The sequence below is a fragment of the Apus apus genome, chromosome 7 (genome assembly GCF_020740795.1).
Source record: "Apus apus isolate bApuApu2 chromosome 7, bApuApu2.pri.cur, whole genome shotgun sequence".
Taxonomy (NCBI): domain Eukaryota; kingdom Metazoa; phylum Chordata; class Aves; order Apodiformes; family Apodidae; genus Apus; species Apus apus.
This window is the reverse complement of record NC_067288.1, coordinates 26,693,657-26,712,337: the sequence shown is the minus strand read 5'-3', so window position 1 is coordinate 26,712,337 and position 18,681 is coordinate 26,693,657. Positions and strand designations below refer to the sequence as shown.

Here is an 18,681-nt window from a genome sequence, read left to right as displayed (position 1 = left end):
CAAGATATCCAGATCCCTCTTTTGCTGAAAGTCTGTTTGTGATAAATACACAAGCATTCCTAAACCTCCCCAAAAGCTCCAGAGCAAACATCTACACGTGCACCCACTGATATGTACATTCTGATCACATTCCTGCCCCTTCTTGAGAACCTAAGGGATCAAGTCCCTCCCCTCTGTGGAAAACATTGTGTTATAAAGCAAATTGGACCTAATAGGCTGTATGGAGAAGGGAAAATGCTGCAACATTTCTTCCATTCTGGTTTCTCCCTTCTTCAGAATTGGGCATATTCACTTGGAATTTATTCAAGCTTCCAAACCAAATCAGTTTCTAAAGTCTTTGAGGTCTTGTAGGCCCTCCTGGTTTCAATAATGCAGTAGGAACACTATCGGCCCCTGGTGCTTTATTGGTCCTGAGAATTGTAATTGTCTCTCAAAGCCCCTCAAAATGTGGTATTTCTACAAAACAGCTGAGCTGTCTGGGTTATAGCCAGAATCTCTATTTTTTCCACCTCACTATTAAAGAGATCGCTGTATTTTCTCTATATTTTTTATAGTTACACTGTAATTTCCAGTTTCCTCCTTCATCATGCTCAGCCACTCCTTCACACATGGATATTCTTGTAAAATAAATTCATATTATTAATATTTTTCTTCTCTTCTGTCATCTCTACTGTCTTTTATTATCTGGTGTGTCATTTAATTTGTCCTTCAGCTTTATTCTAATTCTCAGCATAAGGTGGCTTCTCATTCTGAAGACAAATACTTGTCCCTGCCACACACCTCTCAGCTCCTGTACACAGAGTTTCAGCTGCAAGTTTCCTCTGTCTGCCTCAAAAAAAAAAAAAAAAAATCCCTCTCATTAATTATGAAAAACTTGCCAAAACCTCAAACCTTTTCTCAGCTATTAGCAGCAAGACCTGGGTTTTCTGTCAAGTATTTTGTCTTGTCTCATGCATGTTATTATGTTAGATCACTCTCAACATTGCTTCTTTGAGGTAATACCCTGAGCAACAGGCTCTCTGGATAGAACTTTGTCCTTTGAATAAATAAATGTCATGTCAGAGTGACTGATATCAGCTCCATTTCAGCTAACAAATGTCCTAGTGCTCTTCAAAACTATGTTAGATATTGCAAAACTAACTCATCTCTGTAGTATTTAATGGCATGGAGTTTGGTGTCACATTTTAGAAGATCAATCAGAATTCTTCTGAATTCCACATAGAATGAAGCTGTAATTTCATTGTGTGCTTTTTATGTAAGTTCATATCAATCAATATGATGCAAACAAACTGTGCATCATCCTTCTAGCCTGAAAAAAGAGACATTCACTGGTAGCTTCAAACCCAAGAACTTCTGAATGCTGTCACTCATCACAAAGGCTTTATGCTTTATGCATTTCAGTCTTTACAACTCAGAATGTTTCTGGAATGAATTATGCATTGTGGGTTTCTTGCAATGACAGGACTCTATGGAGGTCCAGTCCTTTGACTTAATGTTCCTTTCCTGTGTTATAAATATAAATTGGAGACACTAATTTTTCAAACAATCAAGGCTATGGGTGAGACTTACTTGTTTCATATAATTCGGAGGGTTTCAGGCCATATCAACTCAGAAGTTCCATGCTTCCAAATTCTAGTTCTCTTTCTGTAGATACTCTATTCATAGAACTGACTGATTGGAGGTTTGGGATTTTTGAGGTTCTTTAAAGTATTTAACTGAGATTTATTTGTTCTATTCAAAATCTCTGACTTAAGAAACACCTTTGTCCCATCTCTACTACCAACATTATTCTTGCAGTCACAGGAACACCTCTCAGAACATCAGGGAAGGCACTTTACAGATGCCTGGATACGAGATTTAAGGATTTTGATGCTGAGTGTTTACAAAAGCCAATTTAGATATAGCCCAAAATGCATCACGTTTGATCCAAGATTCACAAAACCTCTGAATATGAAACCGTGTGAAGCAAGTGACAAGCTTGGTACAAAGGTATTTTCACATTCTTCTTAGATGCCAGAAACACACCAAGATTCTTTTATTCTCCCAAAGTGAACAAGGCACTGTAGCAGTATCCCTGAAGGAGAAGACAGGGATATTTCAGACCACTTTATACATGAATCCGGGTTTAGAAACAACATTACAATGAACAACTAGTGCATGCCTATACCATTGTGCTCAGCTGAATAGAAGCAGACCACTCCATTTCAGTATCATAATAGATCCTTTAGTGCTCATTGCTGAAGTAGTTGTTTCTGTTTCAAAGGATAAATTCCCACAGTTTCAGAGAGAAAAGTCCTATCCTGGTGCTGAGAAGTTTGAAACATTAATTTTCAGCCTGTCCATTTTCTTAGCATGATCCTGTTTTGACCAATGAAAAACATAAAATCCTACAGTTTATTTCTTTTTCTTTACAGGATTATTATTTTTTTTTTGCTGTCCTGGTGCTTCAAATAAGACAGCTTCTGTGAATCTTGTTTGGAAAGACACCATGTGCTTAGACATTCAGGGAGTCCAAATTGTTCCTGATATTACGATTAAGATTCTTTATTAAAACCAGCTGAACACAAATAAAATGGATTAAAATCTTTGTTCCCTAATTGTTAAACCAATATCTATGTACAGCTGAGACTATTTAAGTGGGGAAAAAGGCAATATTTTTTTTAAGATGTTAAAAATGCTCTTGGCACTAAAGGCATTTGAGCAGAGAGACTCAAACTAGTCTGAATCACTCCTGTTTATAGTCAATGACAACTGTGAGTTAATGAGGTTTGAGAAGGCAGAACTTGCTGCAAGAGGAAAGTGCATTTAAAATCTCCAAAACACTTTAAATTTAAACTTCTCTGTGTTTGTCAGGTTGTGGAAAAGCTCAAGGAGGATTTTCAGTCATGCATTTTACCTACAAAAAAAGGCTTGGCACGGCCCCTTGAATCCTTCCTTTCTTTTCATCAAGATATGGGTAAAGAATTATTATCCAACCTATTTGTATAAAAACAACGAAATGGCAGTGGGCTCAATTCTTCTCTCTCTTGCAGAAAGGCAGCCTGGGATACCACCAGAGCCAATGGTTAATTCCCAGTGATCTCATCAGCATGAACTATGCTGACACTTTCTCTGCCAAGAGCAATTCTCTGCAAAGGGACTTCCTGGACAGATAAGGGTAGTGCAGCCCACTGAGTATGTTGTTATTCCAAAACCTAACTGATGAAACATATGGAAGTTCAGCAGCTTGTACAAACCAGCAACTCCTGGAGACCAGTGCACAAGGCAGCCAGAGAGAGATCTCTTTAGAATTAGTACCTTGAGCTTTTGTACCAAGCACATGCAACAAATTCAGATTTTCTCCCTTCTTGGGGATTTTTTTTCCTAACAAATCCTTAACTTGGGAAGTTGAAGAAAGTTTCTACAAACAAGCTCAAGCAAGATAGGTCATGATGAAATAATTATGAAGTTTAGGGTGTTGGTACAATCTTTCCTATATATTTTTAAGAGCACCCAAGCAAGATTGTATAATGAAAAACAGACTTTAAAAAGTGTCATTCAGCTGCTCTGGATTCACAGTTATGATCAGTGTTAAGTCCTTGACAAAGACAGAACTCAAATACTCTGGATACTTTGTGCCCACAGCCAGTAGTTTTAATAATTGCTTTTGTTTAGAAAAGTGGAGTCAAGAACAAAAGGGTGGCTCTGAGAAAAGTTGCAGTAATTCCTTGAAAATAGGAGTGGTTTTCTTCTAGAATGCTCCTAAACATCTTTTTCATAAAGAATGGTAGGGTCTGTTACAAGTTTAACAAGACTGCAGAAAGGAATTACAAATGCCTATAAAGTTTCACTATCTGCCTGAATTTGAGGGATCCTGGGACACTTCTTGCCCTCTTCAAGGCTTCATACACAAGCCTGCTAAGGATGGCTTTGTCCTTCCCAAAGCCCCCTCTGTTAAGCAAGCCAGCCTCTATTTGCTTCTGCAAGCATCATTTTCCTATTAGAAATGATGTTTTTATTACTCCTCTATCATGCTGAGCAGTGGGGGATATTACTTCTCCAACAGCTGGAGTGCAAGGCCTCTTACCCTGTGGGGATTTGGCAGTTACCAGTTGCAAACGAAGTGGAGCAGTGAGTAAGCTCTGCAAAGAGGATGTCTTTACTGTCAGCTAATAGCACACAGATCCCTCCATTCCTGCAGAACTAAAACCAGGCCACTCTTTTGCTTTTTAAGAGACAATAGGTCTCTTTCTCCCCTCCTCCAAAACAGGCCCAGCACAATAGCTCCAAAATGAAAACCTTTTGTGTGCACGTATTATTTGATTTCAAGCTGCCTAGAGTATAATGATGATTTTTTCAGCTCCTCACAGCAGCTGCCAGCATTTCTGTCAGCCTGCACAAGGAGATGGGAGCACAGAATATCTTTGTGTGTGTTATTTTTATTGTTTTTTAACTTTTTAAGGCATTGCTGCCAGCTCTCCTGGTAACCCCAACTGCATCCTCCTTATAGAAGGAAGCTCAGCAAGGAGAGCCACCACTTAGCTTTAGAGAACACCAGCCTATTCTGTGCTAAACCAGAAACTTGCAAAGCCAAGGGGACACTCTGGAGATAGACTCAGGAAAAAAAAAACACCACCACAAAGGCTCTCAGAAACAATAGAAAGACTCCTCTCAGGCTCATATACGAAACACTATTATTCAGAAAAGAGTAAGACTTATACAGCCTATTTATATTCCTCTCATCTTTTTCCCCCACCTCAGTCCTTTCAGAAGAGAGAAGCTCCTCAAACTCACCTTTTAAACATTCCCTGGATGTGGTTACAGCCAACCATAAGTTATCACTGATGCAGCCTTGGGTATCTGCCTTTAAAACTGGCTCTGCAGGGCTTATTACTCTTTTTTTTTGAGACATGTGAAGGGGAGAACTCTTCTAATATCTTGGGTAAAAACTAGCTAAGAAGGAAATTAAATATCAGAATTTTATTTTGCTATTGTTTATTTTTGCTGAAGGTTTTTTTTTTTTTTAGTTGCTCCTCCTATTTATAAAGACTTTTCAAATCCCAGAAGCCTTGCTGCAGGTTGTACTGAATAATACCTGACCACCCACTAGGTGACCATATTCAAACAAGCCACCATGTGAATAAATCCCTGTACTTGGAAGAATGAAGACTTGGCCTGAGGTTTAACATGCTTTCCTGTTCTTCTCACAGGGTGAGATCTGTGTTGTATTTGAGACGCTTGTGGGCTGTGAGCTTGTGAAAAAGCAATCTTCTCAAATCTTGCTAGATCTATACATTTCATTGTAAACTTTTTTATTACCGTAGTGATTTTAGACTTCATTCATGGATAGTTTCTGTCTCATAGCTCCACTGACTTTCTGAAGCTCTACAGTGGTTCTTTGGCCACCTCTCAGGCTTGGCTAAAGTAGTCTCCAGTTCTCTGCAGTTGATGCTGCCTGTGGTTCTCTGGCCACCTCTCAGGCTTGGCTAAAGTAGTCTCTAGTTTCTCTGCAGATGATGCAACTAAAGCCCAGGAAGCTGGAGAAAGGATCTCAAGGGATGACAGTATTTTTAAGGGCAAGGCCCTAACTTTTAGGTACCTGGGAATCTGCACAAATGGCTTTGAAAATCTATGCTTTGCTTCTAAGAAGTGCTTAATATCTTGGAGGTGAGATCTCAGAGCTGTGACATCTTTCTGTCACCACTAATTGTCATGTTCTTGGAGGTAAAATATTCTAGAGGCCTGGAATATGAGTTTTCACCTTTAAACTTCTATATGCTGTCACTTGGTCCTAGGAAAGCCAGTAATCATGTCACATCACTCCCAGACAGAATAGAGCAGGGACTTCACTGGTTCCTTTTTCTCCCATGTCATTAAGCATGGGACAGAAATTATTTTGACTTCTAGTACATTAACCCTTTCTCAAAGATTAAATATCTGCCTTTCAAAACAGGTTGCTGACCACTGAACCCAAGGGCTGCCACTCAGCCATGTTTGCAAGGGCTGATTTAGAGTTTTCCAGTGTTCAGTACTTATGAATCAACTATCTCCAACGGCTACAAAAAAACCTTTCCAAGGAAACTAAGGCCATACTTACACCATGAAATAGGGTTCTGTGTTCTGCTTTGAGGTAAGGCTGACAGAGCCTGATGAAGTGCACCTCTAGAAAGCATACAGCTCTGTTTTTTTGGCACTAAACTTAAGCTTCACTCTTCCTAAGGCTTATAAACCTATTACCTCAAGTTTGGTGTAGGAAAGTGAAGCAGAACGGATTCATTCTGGGGAATGGGAAGAAGATGCTTGCAAAGGGCTTTTGGTTTTAAGTTTGTCCTGCTTGGAGAGGAGGAAGGAGAGAATCCAACCCAGGGTGTTGCTGTGCCCCATCTCTCACAGCAAGAACAGGATACAAGTGTGCTCTGGCTCACAATGCTGGAGTTAAACTCTCTCAACTTTGTTGTGTCCCAGGCTCCAGTGGCTTTTAGCTCAGACCTATCTCTAGGAATCATTCCCAGTGTTTGCAAGCTAGGGAACAGAGCTGCTGCTATTCACAGCATGCTGTCACAGCCTAAGCCAGGGGCCTCCTGCCTCGTGATTGCTGATTTCAGTTCATTTCTCTGATTTACAGTTTCCTGATTTGCAGGTTGTTAAAATACTTGTAAAAAACACTGCTCTGGAAAATGTTCCTAAATAATTATGTTGATGACTAAAAATCGGCCTGAAAGGGCTTTAATTCATAGCAGCTTATACAATAAGGGGGATTTAGGGAGAGCTTTTATTCTCAACTCATATTTTTAATGTTTCATTCATGTTCATATCCTGTACTACAGACCCCAAAGTGAGTTTATATGGCTAAACTCTAATTCTACAGTCAGAAACCAGTTCATTCTCTGGAAAAGCTTTCTTAGGCAAATAAATTCTTCTATCTGAAGGTTAGTGCTGTGTTTATGTTCTGGAGGGCTTGTGGGGAATTAAGAGCCCTTTCCTCATTGGAAAAGGATTGTGGGAATTGAAGGTTAGTGTTAAAATAGGGAGTCTAAGCATCAGTGAGAAACTGAGGTTAAGAGTGTGCCCCATTCACTTGCTGCAAGTAAAGATCATCACTGAGTCTGTGCTCTGGGATTTGTGCAGAACAGCCTGAAACATCCTGGATCTGCAGATGAGCAAGGCACATCCGAGACCACTTTGATTGTTACCTTTGGTGCTGAGAGAAGAGAGATGTGTTGTCATTAGCCCAGGCTAATGCTCAGGCCTGCAGCAGTGTCATCGCAAGTCTCAAGTTCCTTATTTAACCAGCCCCAGCTGTGCCAAATCCTGCCTGCTACAGAACTAGAAGCTGGAATTAACCATTGAACCTCCCAAAACATCTGACTGATTGACTCCATTACAAGCTCTGCTTAGGACCATTTTGACATGTCCTCTGCTGGAAAATGGCTTAGCTAAAATTTGTCAGAAATGCATCTGTTACTTTTAGCCAAGACAACTCAAGAGTGTCCTGAGTGAGGCCGAGCCAGGATGGAAGATGGGCTGTACCACATCCCAAGGGAATATGTGTAGTCTTTTGTGAGCCATTTCTGGTTTTGCAATGACTCTCATCAGGAAAAAAAAAGCTTAAGATTCCCAGTTTTTTAGAGAAAGAGAGAAACATTCTCTGCTCAGCTCTGTTTTCAAGTCTTACTTTCTTGAAAGGCCTCAGCTTGCAGTAAAAGAAAGTAACACAAATATCTGTCCACATTCAGACAAGCCTTCTGAAGCAGGGTGGAGCAGTTTCTGCATTAGGGTAACGTAGAAGGACAGGAGTTTGCCTGCCAGATGCAGGAAACCCTGGAGTAACTGACACATCCTCTTGCAGCAATTGAAGGCTAAGGAATGGGTGTTGGGATGCTCCCATCACATGTGACAGGCATTACCCCGAGGTGCCAGCAGCTCAGGTGACAGTTTACTCATTTCTAGAGGAGCAGAACTTCTAGAGGTTACTCATTGGGTATTACAAAGCCCTGGTTAGTTAGTGCAGGTGTCTGCTTGGTCTGCCAAGAGGCAGGCATGAGGGAGTGTAGCTGTTTTCAGCTGAAAGCAATTACCTTGATGAGTGAAGTAACTAGCGCTATAAAAACACTGTCTCCTGGTACATTAGAAAGTTAGATATACCCAACATATGCATTTGTCAGGGCAGATCTAAGTGAGATGACCTATCACCTGCCATGACTCACTAGACTCCTTTTTGGAGAATAGTGAATCTTCCTTGTTCTGCTGTCAGGAAACGTTAGTCAGCCAACATTTGCTTTGTTTCATCTTTTTACTTCTCATCACACCCCCCTGTGCACAACAAGGACATGTGCTACCTTCTTGAAGACTACTGTAATGAGGTGATCTTGTAATGTGATTTTCAGCAGGCAGGTAACCTGCAGGAGCTGTGGCTGCCTCAGCTCTTCTGAAAGATGTGCTGAAATTGCAAACTCATCATATTTGTTGGGACAGTTTATGGAATCTACTACTGCACAGTTACCTGAAAATGAAAGTAGGGTCTGGGTTAAGTGTAGAACATTCCACAACCTTTAAGTGTACCCTATATGCAGAACCACATGCCAGCCTTCCTTGAGGGGAGAACAGCTCAACAAGGCAATTCATTGCACTAGATCTAAACTGAGTCAGAATTCAGGAGTTATGGACTTTTTATGCTATAAAATGCTCTGGGGCAAGCATCCCAGTAACTAAGCAGAGCTGCAAGCAACCAGCTTGGAAGGTGGTGCATTGAAGGAACGTCCCTTCATACTGTATTAAGTTACTGAGAAAAAAAAAAATACTTTATCTGCTAGAGGAATTTGGTGAAGCAAAGAAGAAACTATGTCTTGATCAAAAGTTTTCAGCAATTCTTTGCACAAAGAATGGGGAAGATTACCTAGTTCCTGGAAGGAAAAAGGTAGGATGTTTTAAGAATTGCCATATCATGGCTATGAAGGTTATGATGGGCAGCACAGAAGAGCAACAACTCACTAGTAACTCAAGGTGAATTTGGAAACTAGATGCACATGTTTCTGAGGGACAGATGTGTAACGTGATACTTGCAGTGCCAAATAAACTGATCTGCTGGAACAAGGGGGTCTGCAAGCTCTTCCCTCTCCTTTAGCAACTTTCACAGCTGCAAGAAGTTTAATTTGTAGTTACATCCTTGTGTGCAAGTGAAGATGAGAGTATGGAACTAGTCTGTGTTAGAATGGAAGTGTGGGTCTTGTCATGAAGTAGAGAAGTCTATTCTGTTCTACCAGAATTTTTGCCACTTACACCCCTTGAGGAGCTATCAAGGATGAAGGACAGACCGAGGTTGAGAGTTTTTAAAAGCCATTTCCATTCTGTTATTAACATGTGTGAATATTGAATTCTATTGTTTCCTCTTTGATTTTATGACTATTGCAGATTATTCAAAAGCAAACTGAAAAAGTCATTTATTGCCTGGGTTTGTTAAGTTTTCCAAACCTGTAACACTTTAAAGCACCATGAAGAGTTCTGGATCATACTTGCATAATGAATTAAAAGAACTTGTCTGTAAGTCTGAACTCCACCATAAATGGAGGGGTAGGAGTCCATGTGGAGCTGTAAGGTCAGTTATGGTTCTGAGAACCCAGTGAAATTGTGCTGTAACTACTGACAGAAGCACCTCAAAAGTCTGCCAGCTTTGCTAAGGCTTCCTGCCCTCTCCAGATGACCTTCTATAACTAGACTGATGATCTCCTGATAACAGGTTTTCTTGGTACATTTCCATGTCTTCCTGACACTTTGGGTCTTGCTAGAAAACAGATGTTCCTGGAGTACTTGACAGTCTCACTTTGAACACTGGCAGGAACCAGAAACTGGAGAACTCAGAAATAAGAAACTTTTTTTTTATTATTTTCTTTTTTTTATTACACCTGATCATTCTTGAGCCTTGACACTGGGGACTAAGACTTGGGCAAGGATCCAGATTGGCTCTTCCCCATGAAATCCATTCTTAGGTCCCTACATGCACATTAAGGTGAGCATGAAGTCTAGAGTTTCAGTTTTAAATCTCAATTCAGTTGCTTAGGTTCTGAGCCAAACATTTGCTAGGGGAGGGACATGCACAGCAGATGAGCAGCTTTCTTCCAGGATACCTGTTGCCACTAAATGTGTTATGAACTTACAGATCATACTGTTCTAGATCTGTATTCCAGGAGACCAGCTAATTAAGAAGCAATGTGTCCTCATCTTGACCAAGTATATGTTTTGTATTTATCACTCTTCACAAAGTATTGCAGGTAGGCACCATGATCTGAAATTCTTGCCCATGACATCTGCATTTCAGACACAGCCATTTTTTCAGGTCACAGACCAAGTCCAGTTAAGCCTTCTGGAGGAGTTGCTTCAAAGGATGTTCAAAATGGGAGAGAGATATGGAAGGTGGCCCAGGAAAACTCTGAACCAAAACGACACACTGTGAACGAGAAAGTCTGTATCCATAGATATCTACACACATACATTTTTTCTGTCATGCCACCCTTCCCCAAAGAAACCTCTTCAGCTTTTCCTCCCAAAGACAACCTGCTTGACAATTTAAAATGCATCTTTTGTGTTGCAAAGGTTCTGCAGTATAGTGGGCTGCTACTCAGGCTTTTCATGGCTTCAAGGATCCCCTTATCAATTTAAAAAAAAAAAAAGCTGCTTAGTACTCAAATCATCTTGAGATAATTGTGATTTGAGTAACTGGGAAACTCTGATTCAGACAAGCAGATGATACCTGGTAAGGTTAGTACCCAATCTTAAAACAGGCTACTGTCAGCTGTATGCATATGGGAGATAACCACAATGATTCTGGACCTCTGGGCTCCCTTAGAGATATGTGAGCCTATTTAGGTATTATTATATCTTGGCTACTGACCAGTTTAATGTGAACTGAACACACCATCCAAACAAGGGGCTCCTAGGTAGGCTGTCAGTAGTAGACCTTGAAACTGGGGCCTCTGGGAGGGAAACCAGTGAGCTCTGGCACTCTGAGGTTAGAGGTGAACAGCCAAGACTACAGGAAAGTTATTCTTCTACTGCCCTGCTGAAAACAGTGTCCCACAGGACAGATGCAGGTTACACTTTTTGCTGCTTCTGGGGTGCCTGGTTGTTGGGATTTTTTCACTTTATCTCACCTGCCAGACTTAAGTCAGTACCACTGCTCGGGGTGACAGGGTCACAAACCATCCCAGGAAACTGATCCACATGAAAAAAACAACAGGTTTTGTTTCACCAGCAGACAACTCAACTGCTTGTATTGGCATACCTGAGGGGCAGCTTGGAATGGGGTGGAAAGGGCTCGCTGAAGCCTGTGCTGCTGCTCTCCAGGGCAGAGCTCATCACCTGAGGGCCTTAGATTTATCAGTCAGGTGGTGGCAGTAAAATCCTGAAGTAAAAGTGCTTCCATTGTGTCAGGCCACTCCTGCAATGGGAATTCTGCACAAGTCTGGCAGTGCTCTGCACCAAATGTTCTGTAGGAATAAAAGGCAAAATAAGTAGTAAGTGACTTCAGTTATGCTACTGGCTTGCTTCACATTATTCCAAATTAAGTCATTTTTGAACTTAAAACCTTTGGTTTAAAATAAACCAGAGAGTCATCGGGGGAGAAAAACCTGAGTGCCATGAAAACTGAGCTGTGAGTTCATGGATATGATTAATTTTCCCCTTTCCATCCGTTCAGGGGCCAGCCAAATCCAGCTCTTACCTGGTCTTTATTTACCCTGAAACTCAGAGTAGTGGGAAGAACAGAGGAGTTGATATGACAGGATGTTTGTAGAAGGCTCTGCCATGGATGTCCTTTGAATTGTTCTTGATACTCCTCAGCTGGCATTCTGTTTCTTTGGGTGCAGACAGGTATATTGCAGTGATACAGAACTTGGGCCCAAACAATGTGTCACAATGGCATTAACTTGAAGTTTGGACAAAACCATGTGTCTCCATTTCTTCTAAGCCTGGGATGGGGAGATCCCTCTCACACACACAGCCCACATACACATACCCCCTCCAGAGTATGGCATGAACAGCTGAAGGCCCCATGATTACAACTTTCATTGTTGATGCTCCCTTTCATCACATCAAATATTTGCTCCAAACTGACTATTTCTAAGACCATCACTCTTCACAATGCCTACAGACATTAATCTTCCAAAGAAGAATTTCGATGGCAGTGTCGACCCTTCAAGCTAATACCAGGGAGGTGATGCCCTGTCTGTTTTTAATTAGAGCTAGCTTTCTTAATGAGGTAATGTTCTGTTGTGCTGGGTTATCTCCTAGAAGACAGGGCAGCAGGCAAGCTGCTGGGGAGGGACACTTGAAAAACATCAGAGGCAAGCTGTTTAATGTTAGTGCTATCATTCATCACCCGGGCTCTTTGGAGAACCTAACAGACAGAGCATGTCCTGTGGGGACTCCCATCAGGCCCTGGCATGGTGTTCACTGCAGCTTGGCCAGATGTATCCAAGCAGCAGGTGAGACCCCACTATTTGGACAGCATTTATATGGGCAAACAGTCAGGAAATGTTCAATAATGTGCCTTGCACAAGTGTGGCAAGAAGCAGATTCTTAGAATGACGGGTTGCCAAGAGAAATCCTGGCAGTGCCTCATTCCAGCTTTTAGTCCCATGCTGGTTTTGTTGTTATTGTTTGAGGGCTTATTAGGGTTTTTTTAAGGGCTGCCTCAGTTTGAGGTTTCCATAGACCAGATTTAAGGTGACTTGAATACACCCATCTGGTTTCCCATCATGGGGACCAATGTGCACTGCAGAATCCCTGGCCCATGCGTGCACAGCTTGGATCTGGGCTCTGGACATGCTGACATGCTGTGTTGTCTTTCCCAGTAGCCAGAGAGCAGTGCAGAGCTGCCTGCTGCCCCCACCTCTGCTCCTGATGCAAAAGGGATCCATGTTGTTTGGGCAATCAGAGATCAAACGCCACTGCAGACAGGGAATTTAGTGGGGATGCTGGCTACATCTCCAGGTACAGAATGGGATCCAGCCTGGTATGCTGACAGACTGTATTATGGAATTCAAGAGGGGCTCTGTAAGTATACCCAACTGTTTCATACATAAATAATGTGAATTCCCAAATTTTGCAGTCTAGACCTTTTCCTGAAAACGTGAGTATACCCAGAGGCCTGTCTCTGGTTCTCCCCCTGGAGTACTGGATGTGTGACATCTCTCCATCTGTTACCCACCAGAAGGATTGTTCTCCCAGCAGAGCAGAGCCTGCAACAGGGAAGGCAGATGCCCTGGGGAAAACAGGGTTCTGCTCTCTCTGCTCAGTGTCCTGCTGCCCAGACTGGTTGCTGCTGCTGCAGAAATCCTAGCAATAAGCGCTGTGGGTGCTGCAAGCAGATGTGTTTCGTGGCACTGGTGTTTTGCTATTTAAGTCCCAAACTTTGCCAGCAAGGGGAGAAATGAACAAGGTTAAAGCACTGCCCCGTTGGCTGCTGGCAAAACGACGTGTAGCCTCTAGAGGAGGAAAAGCTCCAAGGAGCCTGGAAAGGGAATAGCTGTGATGTGTATTTTCAGCATAAAGGCCAAAGCCTCATTAAAACCCCAATGCAGAAGCAAAGCTGTCCTTTGCACCATTTTGGCAAATGACACCCGCTTTTCCGAGGAGACCTCACCTATCCTGGGAGCCAGAACTGCAGCCCAGGTGAGGGACAGACATACAACCCAGGCACCTCCCCATGTGCTGTGGTGTCAGCTTCACCTGTGAATTCAGTGTTGGCTCAGGGCTGGTGCACAAAGATGTAAAATCCATCTGGGCCTTGCAGCCTTGGAAAGCTCTTTGATGGTGTTTCCAGCAAAAAAAAAATGTAGCATGTGCAGAGCTTTGCATCCTGTTGCTAATAAGTCTGCTTTTACACCACTCTGCTACACTTATTAACTTTCATTTACGTATTTTTCCCATAATCTTTTAAACATGTGACTAGATGACCATAAATCCTGGAGGGTGAGGAGTGCAGGGTATGTTGGAAGAACAAGTAGTTTAGGCTCAGTTTAACCCCCCAGTTACCACTAGAAAGGCCAGAGCCCGAGCAGCCATGTCCTGCTGTTATCCCAACAGAGGCAGGTTGGCAGGGAAGGGTAAATGCTTCGAAGGGAACAGATTTTCTTCCTGTGGTATCCCAAAACAAATCCCAAATTTGGTGCTGCTGTCAAGTCCCAGAATGCAAATGAATGCAGAAGGGGGCATCTGAAATGTTTTGCTAGCAAGTACATGCCGTGGCTCTGCGCTGGTACTTAGCTGTTGATGAAACTCCATCTGCAGATTTTGCACCCAGGTTCACTGAACCAAATGGCTTTCCCTGATCCACAAGATATGATGAAGCAAAGGAAACCTGGTATGGCTTGTTAAGGCAGGACAGAAGGGGGCAGCTGGTTAGTGTGTGTGAAACACCATTTCCCACTGCACAGAACAAGGGCTCAGCAATATCCAGAGCTGTGCTCTCCTATGACAAAATAGGGGATTATTGGGGGAGACGGGGTGGGAAGGTAGTGACACTGAACTTCTAGGTTTGAGTTCTCCCCTTATTACTCTTGGATTTCAGACTTCTCACTGAGAGAAATGGTGACAACTAGTAAGATTGTGCAATACATATTTTTATATAGTTTTTTTTATACGTATGTACACATAGTTGCTTCCAATTACCCACGAATAACTGCTTCCTCTATTGAGCCAGCTGCATAGATGACTGAACAATCTGTCTGTTCAAACATACTTCAGTCAACTTTCTCTAGCTGATTTGGCAAGAATTTTTCTTTCTATAACTGGACATTCTCCAGTAACAACTTAAGACAGCCTTTTGACTTTAGGTCATGGCTGTATGACACTGAAGGATTCCTTTCATTTGCCTCTCTCCAAGTGATGATGGGAAAACCAAAGGACTGCCATGCCTCTAGTTGAGAAGGAACAGTTTAATTGTTTGGGCCACACATCCATCTGTCTGCTGGTTTTACCACAAAGCAGAATGCAGGATGGATTGTCTCAAAAATGGGGATTTGGACTTGCACTCAAATCCTGACGTGTCCTCAACAATCAGCTATTGCATGGAAGTAACTTCTCACCTCAAAAAGTTGCTGCAAGAACAATATCCTGTGATGACTGGAGGGCTCAGAGCAGTGATGAGTATTAGGGGAAAGAAATCTCAGTCCCAGGCAACCAAGAAAGATTTGGAATAAGATCTGCCAGCAGTAGCATGGGTGAGCAGAAGGGGACAGTGTTGCCATCAGGAAGTTGGGGTCTACTCCACCTCTCACAGTGCCACCCCTTTTGTGACAGCTCTACTGAGACTATGAAAACTTCTAGGCAGGTTACAGCATATACACTTAACACATGGAAACCTATCCTGCCCTCACTAAAACTTCAGCTCGGATTGACAACCACTCACAAATGTTTCACGTGCCCCAACTGAGAGGCTAGAAGAAAATGTGGCCTTGATTAGCAACTGTTAATCAATTTCCATCTCAGTTAAATCTTGTTGTTCCAAATACAGCATGAGACCACTTGGTGTGTAAAGTACCAGACTGTATGTGCTGCTCTGCAGGAGGAAACCAGACCCCAGTCTCCAAGGCTGTCGTCCCAGGGACTTTCACGAGCAGTAAAATGCTATTTTCACAAGATCAGCATTTTTCTGCAGCCATTTCCTTGATGACTTAGGGCAGTCTGTTGGGACTGAGTTTGATAAGGGCCCCTGATCTCAATAATGCAGCTTAATCTCCAAAAGCTGGATTTCAGCACTACCTAATCGTGTTGGGCTCCTTTGCCAGTCTATTAATGCTGCTGCGGGCTTCAAAGATTTTGGTGGCATAATGACATCTTCAGACCTATCTTTATTGTATTTCCAAAACCCCCATGAAATCCCACGTCTCAGAGCCTACAATATTATTTTAATTGTCAGTTTACTGCTTTAGAGGCACCTTCCTTCATAACTTCTGCTTTGCCTGTACCGATGAGATCTCTTGCAGATGCAGTTAATCAGAAAGATTACAATCACTCTAGAAACACCTGCACTGGAAATAAGTCTGGCTTTTATTACTATGAATTCTTTCTGCTGACAAGCTCTGGGAGGAGAGGATGAGGAAAAACCCAAGATCCCTTTGCACAGCTGGAATATAAATGTGAAATTTTCTTCCCGTTTCTTTTTCTTCTGTAAATGATTTAGCTGCTATTGATCAAGATTACCACCAAATAAAAATCAGAATCTACTAGTTTGTGGTGTTTTGTGTAACATGCTCATAAAATAAATCTATGCCTCCACCACTGGAACAGGCCATGCTTTTTACTATGATATGTACAGGACTAGAAGTGGTGTCCATAGTCAGGGCTCAGCTAATAAGCCTTCAAGAGCAGCAAGGATCCTGTGTTGGGACTTCATCATGTATATGGAAAACAAAGTAATTTAGTTTTTCCAACAGCCTGAATCCTCTTTACCATTTTGATATTATGGATAAATGTAAAAGACTGAGCTCATTAGTTGTAATAAAGAGGTACAACAGGAAGCAGAGAAATCGAAAGTATTAAGGGAACACATCAAAGATGAGCCATGGACTGCAGGGTAAAAAGACACTCTTAATCCTGATGCAAGTTCTTGGAGTGATATTCCTGTTACCATGGATCTCTGCTCTCTAATTGCTGGGTAAGTGCTGGCACGTTGTGGCCAAGAAATACTAAGTTTTCCATCAAGCTCTGCAGCAGTAAGGGTGACACAATGTTTCAGAAAAAGGAGGTTCAGATAACAAAAGATCCTGGGATCCTGAAAACTGACAAACAAGAAATAAAATGTCATCCCTTGCAGGAAACTGAAGGACATTCACATCCTTCAAGGACAGGCTGGTAACAGTCAAAAAAATAGCTCAAGGTGTTCACGTTTATTAAGGAATCTGTTAAAGTCTGCAATTGTCTCAGGCTCTGGACACACAGAACCATTTAAAAATCAAAAATTACATTTAAAAGCTTTGAAAGATGTTCACAATGTTTATGTTTTATTAGAAGCTGGAAAGTGCTGCTTCTACAGAAATCTACTAGTATAGGAAAAAAAAAAAAAAAATATGAAACTGTTTCACTCTCTCCAGGACCAAATTCTCAGTCCATACAGAGTCAGTATGAAATGCTTCCAATCCACAACATCCTGCCTTCTCTCACTGGATGTCAACTCAAGCTAAATATGTGCTCAAAGAAATTATATAGTGGGGGATAGTCTGTCCCATTGCTTCTGCAAAAGTTACAGGAAAGAATCTCTACTGCAAAAGCAGAAAATGTAGCCCTTTTTACTGACTCCTGGTAATAGTGTTTTCTTTTATCTTCTCTACGTTCTTAGCTTACCTACCTTTTCTGACCAGAAACCAGCACAGACTAGGCTCTTATTGTCTGGTTTTAAACGAAGGTATTTGTTATACATATCCATGTCACTTCCATTTGTTTAAGTAGCCTGCAGTTAGTAGTAGACAACTAAGAAAAGGAATGTCCTTATCAGAGAAGATGCTCCATTTATATGAACATGACACTTCACATTTTGAGTAGAAGACATAGTAAGGGCTCAATAAAGCAAACAACTCAGGGACATCCAGTGCAAGCTGGATGGATTTCAGGTATCAGAACCTAGGAAGATAAGGCACAAACCTCATCTATCTAGATGGCTTCTGAATTTTGCAATAAGTCACCCAGTGAAATACGTACAAAGTTTTAAGAACTCCCTCATCCCAAGTTATCTCCCAGTATGAAATGGAAAGAGGTGGATTGGAAACTCTCTGGGCTACAGAAGGTCTAAGTGTATCTCTTCCACTTCGCCAGGTGTGGTATCATGAGGCCTGTGACAGAGAAGGCTGTCACTACTGTATTTTAGCAGAAAGCCTGTCCATGGGGTGACACAGCCCTGCCACACACCAGGGCACTCTTGACAGTGAAGCACAATCTCATAAAGTTGGTAAAATCCAGTCTGCAGGTACTTTCAGTAGCAGGAAGTAACGTGAGAGGAAACATTTCAGACACCCTTTTCTTTTTGCTCCTTCTTTTGGCAGCCTTTCACAGCCCTCTCAGCAAGGTGCCAGCCCTGGCTTTGGGTGCTTAACCCTTCACTCAGTGCACAACTGAGCACCAAACACACATTAGAAATGGTGACACAGTGCTGCTTACAGCATGGATAAGTGTTCAGCTGCCTCTGTTAACCACTTGTCCACTCACAACCAAGCTCTATTTCTTCTTCCCAGAGTACTGTCAAGGCTGCATTACTGAGGAGTGTTTAAACATGGGCTGCAGAAACAGAAGGACTTTGCCTGGTAGGAGATAGGAGGTCAACAGAGGTAACAGTCATTGCTGACTTCAGTGTACTTAAGTCAAACTTAGCCTGTGGTTAAACATACAAGTCCTTTGCCCTCTAAGGCTTAAAACAAATTTCTCTTAAACTACTGCATTGGCTTACATTACAAGATAAATTATGAAAAATAAGTTGGCCTCAAAGCATATTTTTGCTTAGCTGCTCTAGGCATGAACCATTTCACTTGGACTCTGTTTTCCAGACCACCTATCTCCCTCACCAGGAGGATGAAGGGAAAATAATCAAAAGGGGCTGGAGCCTATTTAGACAACTGGCCAGCTCCTTGCAAAGGGCTCCTTCTCAGTTAGAAGAGAGAAGATCCACCACAGAGGAAAAACAAATCCTGCTAAAGGCTGAACATGGTAATGATG

The 18,681-nt window shown here is 42.0% G+C and overlaps 1 long non-coding RNA gene across 1 annotated transcript in view; it reads right to left on the bottom strand.

Annotated features, from left to right (window-relative positions):
• The window catches only part of LOC127387133 (uncharacterized), a 105,001-nt gene that overhangs the window by 56,653 nt on the left and 29,667 nt on the right, over positions 1–18,681 (bottom strand). The window contains exon 2 of the long non-coding RNA XR_007890059.1: positions 11,258–11,462. This is a non-coding gene — a long non-coding RNA (uncharacterized LOC127387133). The remainder of the gene's footprint in view (positions 1–11,257; positions 11,463–18,681) is intronic.